Source organism: Chelonoidis abingdonii, chromosome 4 (assembly GCF_003597395.2).
Source record: "Chelonoidis abingdonii isolate Lonesome George chromosome 4, CheloAbing_2.0, whole genome shotgun sequence".
Lineage (NCBI taxonomy): Eukaryota > Metazoa > Chordata > Testudines > Testudinidae > Chelonoidis > Chelonoidis abingdonii.
The window spans coordinates 86,885,710-86,898,231 of record NC_133772.1 but is presented as its reverse complement, the minus strand read 5'-3'; the positions used below and the strand labels follow the sequence as shown (position 1 = coordinate 86,898,231).

The window sequence follows — 12,522 nt, the reverse complement described above, 5'->3', positions numbered from 1 at the left end:
ATTTAAAGAGCCCTTTATATCGATATAAAGGGCGTTGTAGTGTGGACGGGTACAGCGTTAAATCGATTTAACGCTCTTTAAATCGATTTAAACGCGTAGTGTAGACCAGGCCTCAGATGCATCACATCTATATCTCTCTATAACTTTACATAAGTGGTGAAGATATTCTTGTGAATTGCAGATCCAGTTGATAAGCCTGTATTGTGCACCTTGCCCTTCATTTGCATTCTGCCCAGTACACCATCTCCCCTTGATTACTTGTAATATTCCAAACCTCTGAGCAACTCGAAACACAAGGCCAGATCCTCAGCAATGGTAGGGCTACTTTGCGCAAAGCATTCTTAAGAATGGCCTAAGAAGCTGAAACACCATCCAACCTCTCAGTCCCCAGTACAATAGCAAGTCAAGGGACGGGACTTAGCCAGAATGCACTGTGCTGTGGAGATCCCTGGCTGTCACAACAGCTTTTTGGGTGGCTGCTGTTTAGAAAGCAGCCTCGCAGTTGCTCTAATTTACACCAGTGACTGAACTGTCCACTAGGATTTTAAGTTTGAGACCCTAAGCAACCCAATCAGGAAATGTTTCTTTCTTTCTCCAACAAAGGTGGAATCTGTCCTCCATATTACTATATATCTACTCTGTAGTTCCAGGGCAGCAGAATGTGCAATATTAAGTTCTGCACCAGTGACAGGTATAATGTCTAATGCTGTTTGTTATGGCTGCAGGATTTTACATGGCAGTTTGATACCAGTGGAAAGGGGAAATTCTTCTTTGAGTGATGGTCCCTATATGTATTCCAAACTTGGGTGCACAGGCGCGCCATGTGATGGAGCTGGAAGTTTTCAGTAGCAGTATCTCTTGACCTGCATGTGCGTCGTATGTTGCTTCATGCTTAAGGTTATAAGAGGCTGTGTCGGGCCACGCTCATTCAGTTCCCTCTTACCGCTGCATGGTTGGAGTCAGAATCCTCCTTCCTTCATGCTTGTAGTCTATGTATGTAACTAGTTTAGTTTTTCTGAATAGTGTAGATACCTCATAATTAGTATAGTTAGTCTTGCCCTGCTCAGGGCCTGTCTCGACTTTGTTGGGACACTATGCCCCACGTTCTGGGGTTCAAAAACTGTGCATCGTGCTCTTGCTTATTCTCAGTGAGTGGTGAGCACCACTGCTGCTGGTACTGCTTGGGGAAAGTGCACCTTTCAGTGAGCTCTGCAAGTCCTTTCCCCCGCGGACCCGTGAGGCTCGTCTTTTGCGACTCCGGAAGTTCCTCATGGAGAAGAGTCTTCAGCCATGTTGGGAATCTGATCCAGGACCGATGGAACTAACAGTGCATCTCCCTTCACTGATGGTGAGTGCTTTACCCACTGCCTCCTGCCCAGATCCATCAGTATCACCGGTTCAGGGCAAGTTCAAGTGAGAAGGTTGTAAGTGTTCTCATGGGCACCGTACAAGTCCCTGTTGCAGACTGCCTCTAAGCACAGTGTTTCCTCTCCAAGCTGTACCAGGTTGGATGAGGCATCGCATATGGACCCTACTGGGCCACCTCCTAAGCTCCCCCATGCAGTGTGTAAAGCTAAAAGGAAGGAGGAGGCACTGGTACCGTAACTTCTGTCCCAGCTGTGCGAAGAGACTGCCTCCATGGCATGGTCCCCCATTGTGACCGGAGTCTCCACATTCCACGCTGCACATGCCTCCACGCTCCAGTGGTCCAAGAGACATCCCCTGGATGCCTGGGTGCATCAAACCTCTGCTCCCAACAGCACACCTAGACCTGCCATATCCATCCCTCCACTGCTCTCGGTACTGCAGCCCCCTACTCCGGTGGACACACTGCTCCTCTTTTGACAGAGACCACACCTGGCGGTTGAGCACAGATGGCCCACACTGGTGGCTCCACTGCTACTGGAGGTCTCTTTGGATTCAGATGGGTATTCATTAGGGGAACCGTTATTCTCCTCTGTGTCAGGGCACAGCTTGGGCTTGTACACTCCTGCACCGCTGCATTGGAATGTGTATCCTTGGGGCCTGTCGTATACCCAGGACCCAACCCCATGGGCACACTGGCCACCCTGGGACTCATACCATCACCCATATCCACCTTTCCAGGCCTTGCACCCTTCTGTCCAGGCTCCTGTGCCACACAGGGAATGATCACACCAGTGCCCAACCCCTTAATCAGCAAGGGCTTCTATTTCCTGTACTTTCTCATCCCTAAAAAGGGAGGAGAATTCCGCCCCATCCTCAATGTCCAACTACTCAACACTTTCATTAGGAAAATCAATTTCTGTGTGGTGACACTCGCTCTCATCATACCCTCCCTCCCAGCTCTCTACATGAAGGATGTCTATTTTCACATTGACGTCCATGCAGCTCATCACAAGATTCTTTGCTTCCATGTGGGTGACAACCACTGCCATTTCAGAGTTCTCCTCTTCGGTGTTGTGACAGCTCCCAGGGTCTTCACCAAAGTCTTTGTGGTTGTGGCAGCCCAACTAAGACAAATGGGGTACTCTGTGTTCCCTTACTTAGACGACTGGCTTTTGGTGGCACCACCCCTTGCAGAGATGACATTGGCCCTCTGCGCTTTTGGCGTCTGTATAAACGAGGAGCAATCTATGCTTGTCCTGAGGTGGACAGTCTACTTCATCAAGGCACGCCTAGATTCTGGGACAGCTCAGGCCTTTTCCTGCCCTGATGTCCCTAGTGGCAGCTCTATGCTGCAACCCATGCACCACAGTGCCAGCTGTCTCTGCCTCCTCAGCCACTTGACGGCCTCCCCCCATGTGACACCACAGACCCATCTGCACATGCGCTGTCTACAGCTGTGGCTTCTATCAGTCTGCAGACTCCACATTGACTACTTGGATACCACACTGACTGACCCTGCACTCATCAGATGTCTGCCACGCACTTCCATTCTATCTTGACAGAACCCACACCTTTTGCACCCCTGCACACCTTTTTGTAGCCATTGTAGAGAGGTCGCAGGGCCAAGCCTTCTCTTCACAGTGCATATCAAATTGGGCCTTTACATTTATAACAGAGTGCTATGGGCAGTCTAACACCGTGCTGCCCTACAGGATTAAGTCCCGCTACACGTGGGCACATGCGACCACCTCCAAATCCCTGATTGACATCCCCTCGCATGACATATGCTGGGCGGTGACCTGGCACTCCGTGCATACCTTCACCGCCCACTACGCCATCACCCAGGGAGAGACGGAGGACACAGCTGTGGGCTGGGCCGTCCTGCAGACGGCAATACCTCTTGCTTCCTCGCATTCACCTCCACGCTGATCACTGCTTGATACTCACCCATGTTTGAAATACATATAGCGACCATCACTTGAAGAAGAAGAGGAGGTTACTTACCTGTAACTGGAGGGTCTTTGAGATATGTGGTCCCTATTTGTATTGCAATATCTGCCCACTGTCCCCTCTGCTGCAGTCTGCGCTACTCAGAGGTAAGAGAGTGACGAAGGGTGAATCGCTCTGCATGGCCCCTTATAACCTTGCCTAGAGCATAAGGTAATGTATGACACACGTGTGGGTCAACCGCTACTGCTACTGAAAACTTCTGGTTCTGGCGCATGGCACGCATGTGCATCTGCGTTTGCAATACAAATAGGGATCACACATCTCAAAGAACTTCCAGTTACAGGAAAGTAACTTTCTCTTCCTAATTGTCCAGTGAGACATACAGAACTTGTATCCTGGGGTCTAGCCCAAAATACAGAACTCTCACATTATGACATTTTATGTATATTAAAGTGATTTTAGGTAATTTTAGAGCCTTTTAAAATCTAGTAGGTATATTAAGATCTGTGCAGCTGGACTATGTGTGCTAAGGAAGTCTAGATTTACAGGGGAAAAGATTTTTAGAAGTACCAATAAAACCATTTTAAAACACTCTAAAGCATTTGAAAGGTATTTGTGTGTAAAATAGTGGCATATTCAGAAGACATGATGGTTTGAGGTGGGATAAACATTTTACTGGCACTCTTTTGATATTGCCTGAATAATTCACTCATTGCTTTGCCACTTGTGCATTATGCAGGTCATCTCAAATTGTTACAAATAAATCTTCCAGAGCGCATCCTTCTAGAATGAATTGTTTTCTCTCTCTCTCCAGCAGGGGTGTGTGTGTGTGTGTGTGTGCGCACCCCTCCCCTGCGCAGATATGTACATAATGTTATGATATGCACATCCTTTGAGCCAAATTTTGCTCTCAGTTAATTCTACAGTGAAGGTGCTTAGCTGTAAAGCAGAATTTACCCCAGTTGATGAATTCCTCATTTTCTCTATAAATATCTTCCACGCTTAAACACATTTGCCTTACATCTCTGGTCCTTTACCATTAGCAGACATTGATTATTTTCCCCAACACCTGTATTTCTAATGGAGCTGAAATTAACATATCTATTTTTGACTTCATTATTTATGCAACATTGATGAATTATGATAATAATTAGCACTGGTAATTTCATCAGCTTTATTAATAAAGACCTTGAAGCTATAACACCTTGTCTCCACAGATCTCAAAGTGCCTTATGAACATTAACAAATTATACCTCACCAAACTCCTGTTACAATAATTAATGCCATTTGACAGATGGAAAAACGGAGTCAAAGAGGTTAAATGGCTTGCCCAAGCTCTCATTGGAAGTCTGTGGCAAGGCTGGGCACAGAAACTAGAACTCTCAAGTCTTTGCTCTTTCTTTTAGCTACTAGCTTGTGATTTCTTTTGATCAGAGGTTTCCTGGGTGTTAATTAATGGAGTGAGCTCACAACATTGTGTTTTTTTTGTTTGTTTGCCGATCGGTCTTGTACAAATAGTGGCAGGTATTTTTGTTTTACACTTTTTAATGCCCAGCAAGTGCTGGATTTTTTCCCTTTAAAAATATGAATAATTGATAGCAGATTAGTTCAATTAGTATAAACAAAGAATCATCAAAAAATATGGCCAGTCATGTCGGAGTTTTTGCCTTATAAGAGAAGGGCTTTGTCTACCCTTCACATTTTTACCTAAGCTTTACCTAAAATTGGGAGCATTTCATGTATGCTAGCACTCTCAGAGTATATATTGGGTTGGTAGCCATGGTGGGAAATTTTAAGGGAAAATGTGTAGTATAGTCAAGGCTAGAGAGAGAGATCTGGCTGGTTGGCTTCCTAGGGTACAGGATTTTCAAAGAATTGCTTCAGGCTGGGAGGTATTTAGCTAGGAGACTCACTCCCATAATGATCATTGGGATATGCATGACTACAGTCCTGCACAACACTGGGAAAGCGTATGAACTATGGACTAAACAACCACTGTAAAACATCCCTAGCATTTCCAGGAGAACTTAAAATATAGACCACAAGCCAATTCTCCTTTCAGTTGCACATGTGCAATTCCCATTGACTCCAGCTGGAGTCACACCTGCATAACTCAGAGCAGAATTTGGCCCAATGTCTATTACGCAGGAGTTTTTTTGGCCCCTTGGGTGACCACTTAAAACAGGGTTCATTCTGTTTGATATTCTTTTGTAATTCAAATCCATTACATCACTGGAACTGGCAGTACCTGGGAGCAAACTACCATCTCTTGAATGCAGTTGCCTGCGCCTCCCAAGTGCTAGGGCATCAGAATGTCTTTTGTCCTCACTGGTCAAAGAGAAACTATGGGGTAAAGAATGGTGTGCTCTGCTACAGCTGAATGGCCTCAGATCTCCATCAATTATTGATGTAGTTAATTCTTCCACAATTACTGGCATATTGGAGCTAGCTGACAGAATCAAGATGGCCTGTCTATTAACTAAGGCCACCAGAACCCTTTAAGGCTCATGCTGTAGCAGAGCAGCGTTTGGTCAGCAGCATCTGCAGCACTGGTATTGCATGGCTGCAGAATGCCTACTATCTCTCTGTAGCATGCAGCAATGTGCGTATTCATATAGCGACTCCATTGAAAGAAAAGGACAGATTTTCTCACTGTTACGTCACCAGGAGGCAGAAATAAGCTTTTTTTAGTGCCTCCTTTTCTCCTCCCTTTCTTTAATAATAAAATATTGGCTGGTTGTAACAATATCCAGCACTGATGCTTTTAACGTTTTCAGCTTATTTCAAAAGGTGAATTCAGTTTTGGTCTGTTCTGTGCACTTGGAGCCAGAAACTCCTAGGTTCTAATCCCCGCTCTGACACTGATTCTTTCTGTGAGCTTGGGCAAATCACTCAATCTCTCTGTGCCTCAGCTTCCCCACCTGTAAAATGGAAATAACAGTACTTCCCTAATACACAGAGCTATTGTGATGAACAGTGAATTAGGGCTTCATACTGAAAACACTTAGGTGCATGAATAGTTCCATTTAAGTCACTAGGACTACTCACCTGCATAAATATTGGCATGATTAGAACTTTAGTATTTTGAGAAAGAGCTCTGATGATAGAAAGGGCTATGGAAATGCCAAGAATATCTACCAGTTTTTCCAATTGTTGCAATTTGATCATGAGTCTTGTGACACATGGTGCTTTTTCTTAAAGTTCCAGCTCCTGGACTCCTGTGATTATAGAGAATATCAGCTTTCTCATATTTATATGTTTCTTGCGTTCATGGTTACTGAGGAAAGCTTCAGAATGGGACCCTGAGAGACAAACACCAGAATGCAAATGAAAAGAACCCCAAATTTATTATTTTTTTTAGAAATCTTGTACATTTTAAGACAATCTCATAATTTTTGCAGGGCCTGACTCATGATTTTTGAAAGCCTGGTTTTGGCAATATTGCACATGTGTGAGCGTTATAGACTATATCTTTCGGCAGGCAAGTGAGGACAGAATCTGTACTTTACATGCTACCCCGCATTAGAATTACAGCTTGCCCTTTTATTTTCAGTAATTGCTCTAATTTCTTGTAATAGCAACACCAGTTATATCAACACTGATTCCATCATAGCAATATGAAGGGCTTGATTTCTTCAGTTACTTTGCCCATGGAATTTCCATTATATATACAGGGTGGCTGCAACATTGGGCATTCTACCTGGACCATCAATCTGTGGTTGTTTAAAGACCTGAATAGTTTATGAACTACTGACAGAAGGTAACCAGGATCCCCATGGATTTTCATTATGCCATTGATTAAAACAAAAACAAACAAACAAAAACCCCACCACACATAAGTGGTTGAAGAAAGGACTGAAAAATACCATAATCTTGTCTGACAGTTGCACTGTATGCTGATTATATGTTCCTTTTGAAACAGGGTGAAAATCCCTTTTGCTTAGAATAAATATTTTTAGATTTGTTTCTTTAAAGAAAAAGGAAGCTGGTGCTTATTGTTGTCTCAAAAATCATCTCTGCAATTGTTTGGAAAAGATTATTGATTGGATTGTTAATTTAAACAGTCTGTGGTGGTTGTGACAGTGCACATGGTTACAATTAACCTTGCGATGCAGAATTCATTATTGAAGAAGGACTGATGAGCCATTCTAAGGTCTGTACTGATCGCAGAATGCCTGGGTGCAGCAGATCGCTATTGGCTGCAATGTCATTCTTTGTCTTTAGTGTCACACAGTCCGTGAGGGATGGAGCAATTTAAAATATTTTTAAGGTATTTATGTTAAAATCTTCCTCTCCATTAGCCTGTACTAGCATTGTGTGCATAACCAGTGAAATATTTCTGACATGATCTCTCCTACCCAGGGCCAGCTCCAGGGGTTTTGCCGTCCCAAGCAGCAAAACAAACAAACAAACAAACAAAAACCCGCGATGGTGATCTGTGGCAATTCAGCGGGAGGTCCTTCCCTCCGAGCGGGAGGGAGGGACCCTCCGCCGAATAGCTGGACTTGCTGCCCTTCTCTGGAGTGGCCGCCCCAAGCACCTGCTTGCTAAGCTGGTGCCTGGACCTGGCCCTGCTCCTACCCCCAAATCAGCTATCTACTGGATGTGCTGTAAGATCGAACAACATGACATTTGAAGCAACATTAGGAGAACTGTAAAATATTGACCACGTGGGCTTGAGCCACAGAGTTCAGATCCAGATCTAAACATCCGCAAAGTTGGCGAGTGTTCATTCTGATTTGGAGTTCTGATTCAGGGCTATCTGTGTATTCAACTGCTTGCTTAGGGCCAAGGGCTTACTTGCTGTTACCTTCCTTAGTGCAGGTTTGGCTGTATGTGTTGTTTATAGCATTTGTTCCATAGCAAAATTTTTCATTAGAGTGCAGTTATGGTCTGTTAGAAAGTGACTGTGTGAACCATTGACCAAGCTACTACCTGTGTGCATTTTAGCATTCTGTCTATTGACTTCAAGGACACAATACATTTGCGCTACTTCTTCTTTCTGTTAGCTTACAGAGCTCATATGGGTATGTGAGATTGAACTGGAGTCTGTTATAATCAGGATTATTAACCAAGTTTCAACTGCAGAACCTTCACTGCACATCTCAAGCTACCCTAAATACAGTTTATCACAGGATTGTAGAACTAAAAGTATTTCTAGGCAATCACAACCACAGACATGGTGCAATAAAACCTTTATAGCTCCCTGTCGCACACAGTTCCACCACATCTGTCATTTAGGCCATTTCTTAGGCTGCTGTTTGTGCAAGCCTTTTTAGAAATACCTATAATTGCAAAACAGGCTTTTTCTGTTATCACTGTGAATCTACCAAAATATGTCTATCAGACTCAGGTTCAGTTAGGCTCTTCCATTCTTAGCAGGGGGAATGCCAGAAGTTGCTCTGCTCTGGAGCTTAGATGCTCTGTGGGAGCATAGCCACAGGAACTCGCTGCTATGGAGCTTCCATGGTGTCACACAGAATATAAGGCCAGTCTAGAGTGGAGCTGGAGAGCCGGAAAGGAGAGCAGGGAAAAGAAAACTCATTTGACTTTAATACTGGATAAATTCATGATGGTTAAGTCCATAAATGGCTATTAGCCAGGATGGGTAAGGAATGGTGTCCCTAGCCTCTGTTTGTCAGAGGGTGGAGATGGATGGCAGGAGAGAGATCACTTGATCATTGCCTGTTAGGTTCACTGCCTCTGGGGCACCTGCATTGGCCGCTGTCGGTAGACAGATACTGGGCTAGATGGACTTTGGTCTGACCCGGTACGGCCGTTCTTATATTCTTATGTTAACTGTACATTGACAAATTCTCCAAGCATTAGAGGGCCTGATCTAACGCCCAGTGCATTCAGTGGCAATCTTTCCGTTGACTGCAGGAGAGGCTGGATTGGGGCTATGGTCACAACAAAGAGGGTCGTGAACATGAATCAGAACCTGACTTGAAGGCTGGAAGGACAGGTACCCATGAGACAATCTCTTTCTTCAGAAAGTGAAGAAACTCTGGTCTAGCAGAGAGAGCTAGTCCTTGGGATGTGCAATGATTTGGCCACCTGTAGTTACCCCTTCGACAGTCAGAAAATTCCAGGACAGGGCATGGCAGGCTGCATAAACTGGCACCCCTTGCAGGTGATTTCCTCTCAAAATAGGCCAGACCAGCACTGCTAGTAGAGCTGACTAAGGGGAAATGTTTTACAATCTCCATTATCATTATTTCCCCATCTCAGCCTAGCCAGCTTAAAGTGGCTGATTTCTTGTAGGCCTTGTGGCAGATGCGAGTCTTGAAAAGGGATTTAAAGGAGAGGGATGGATCAGTTCAGGGATGGGATCCATTGGATGAGGAGCAGCGTGTAAGAAATTTCAAAGATGTTTTGGTGAGGAGTAGAGAAGTAGGTGGTCCAGGCTGATCTCATTGGCAAAGGAGAAAAGGGCTGGGATGATATGATAAAAGACAAAGAGTCCTGTGGCACCTTATAGATTAACAGACGTATTGGAGCATAAGCTTTCGTGGGTGAATACCCACTTCGTCAAACTCATACCCACTTTGTCACCCACGAAAGCTTATGCTCCAATACGTCTATTAGTCTATAAGATGCCACAGGGCTCTTTGTCGCTTTTTACAGATCCAGACTAACACGGCTACCCCTCTGATACATGATAAAAGACAGACAGAGATAAGGAAGGAGGGGTAAAACTGGGAAGGGCCTTGAAAGTGGGAACTAGAAACTTGAACTTCATGTGGTGTAAGAGGGCAAGTTAGTAGAAGGATTTGGAAAGGAAGAGGATGTGACCAGAAGAACAGGAAGAAGTACAGCTTTAGCAGCTGTGCCATATATGGACTGGAAGAAGGTGATGTTGGTGTCAGGGAAACTGAAGAGGAGCAGATTACAGTACTTATGGCATATGGTGATGAGTGCCTTGGTCAGAGTTTTTGAGTCTGGACAATAAAAAGCAGGATTCTTAAAACATTATGGAAGAAGAATAGAAAGATTTGGAATAGAATAGAAAGTCTGGATATAGGGGGCAAAGAGAAGGAATGATTTCTGGGTTATGGGTCTGATTGCCGGGCAGGATGGAGATGTAGTCAAGAGTAACAGACAATGCAGGGTTTGTGTGTGCGTGCATGCGTGTGTGCATATTGAGTCTTAATTTACTTTCTGTTACATTTCATTCCATTCCTCCCAGTGCTGATTTCATGTGTGACTGAAGCTAGTAACTCTGTGATTAGTGCATGGAGACCCTGTCTGAGTGGGTTTGCTTGATATATCCCAGCACTGTGCAGTCTTTGTGGACATCAATTAGTTGCTGTTGCAATGAACTCTTCTCTTACATATCGTGTGGTGTGCTTGTTCAGATTACTGACATTAAAATGAACTTCTGTTTTTGCCGGGAGTTAACCCTGGAGGACCATCCAAGTGTCATATCAGGTTCTGCAGGCTCCATCTCAGCAATAATCCCTCGAGTCACTCTCAGTTAGAGATGAGCTCAAGTCACAAAATCTGTGTCTGGACACCTCATGGTTTAGGATGTACAGATCCTTGGTTTTGGTTTGATCCATCATAACAATAGGTACCATTTGCAAAATCTGGATTTAGTTCTGAGTTGAGATTTAAAACACTCCAAAGATAGGCGTTCTTCCTAGCCAGGGTTTTGGTCTGGGCCTGTCACTACTCTCAATGAGACTGTTTATTCCAGCTCTTAAGAGAATAACATTAACAGGCTCTAACACTGGTTTCTCCTTCCTTTAATACTGTCTCCCCTTTATGTTCTGTTCATTTCTTAATTTATAAACGTATTTTACCACTAGATGTTCTTAGTTCTCACACCGATCCCACAGTAGCATAACCAGAGACCCAGAATCCTACAGCAATTGGTGATAGTATAATAACTGATTTATAAAAAGGGCTAAAGGGCTATTCTCTGTCAGCATTATTGGGTTACCCAGCCACTGAGAAACCATTTACACAACTGCTGAGAAAAGACAAGCTTCCAAATATTGTATAGTAATTATGGGAAAGTATGACAGAAGGAGAGAAACATTGCTGAGGGATTTGGTAGTGAAAGGTACATTCTCACATGCACATTTGTAACCATTAAGTAATGACAGACCTAAATTTCTTTACTAGCAAAATATCTTGCATTTTTCTACTCTGACCACCTTCCTACAAATGTTCCTGCAACAATGAAGTTAAAAGGGATTTTTCTTTTCCTATTGATAGCTGCCCAATAATAGCAGGTGTGCAAGAGGTGAAAGATTGTATATTTGTACAATATTCCTGAAGATGCCCAAAACTACATTTAGTGTGTGTACTTCTTGTATACATACACATACACTTCCTTTATATACCACTTTCTTCCATGCAGTATGCAGTGTTAATACTTGTATGTACAACAGAGGGGTGAAAAACATAATGTTTTCTGAGAAGGAAGACCATATTTAACTCCAGGTGACCAAAGACTGTTTCAGCCTTGAATGGTTGATCTTGGGGTATAGTACTTTATTTCAGTGGTGTGGCTTTTTTCCCCCTTGTTCTGTTTTGCAGAAGGAACATTCATCCTGCCTTGGTTTGCTTGTTTGTTTATATTTTTCCCCTCCAGAAAGCGCATTGCTGACCCCGCTACCATGGTACTGCTGTTTCACAAAGCTGGAGTCGACACGCATGTAGGGGAGAGGGTTGTCACTCTGGCAATTTGTTCTTCCCAAATAGACGTGACTGTTTTGCTAGCTTTCCCTTATTTATTCCTTTTGGTTAGTTCGTTTGCGGGAGTTGGTGGCTTTTTGTTTTGTTTTTTCAACCTGGAGGGTTAGCTATGCAATTTGGTTTCTTCTGTGCCAACCAACTTGAGTAGCAAAGAGCTCTTAAAAAAACTCACCCTCTTCATGCTATCCCTTGCCCCTTTTCCATACCCTGCTGCTCCCACTCAAGCAAAGTTTACAGAATCACTCTTATTTGTAAATCTTTGGACAGTGGGAAGGGAAGCTTTGAAAAGAGGAATAAAATCTCATTGCAACCAAGTCCTTCAATCAGGCTGAATTAACTACCAGTTAAAACATAATTCCATTCCTATTAAGATGGATGAGTTCCCTCTGAAAGTGGGAGCTTCTGATTTCTTTCTTTCTCTCACTTTCTTTTAAAAATGTTTTTAAGAGCTCTGAGCTAATTACTGCTTTGCCAATGGGGAATTGGGCAGGGATTACG

At 43.7% G+C, this 12,522-nt stretch overlaps 1 protein-coding gene across 5 annotated transcripts in view; it reads left to right on the top strand.

The window, feature by feature from the left end:
* The window catches only part of DPF3 (double PHD fingers 3), a 269,649-nt gene that overhangs the window by 241,059 nt on the left and 16,068 nt on the right, over positions 1 to 12,522 (top strand). The window lies entirely within an intron of this gene.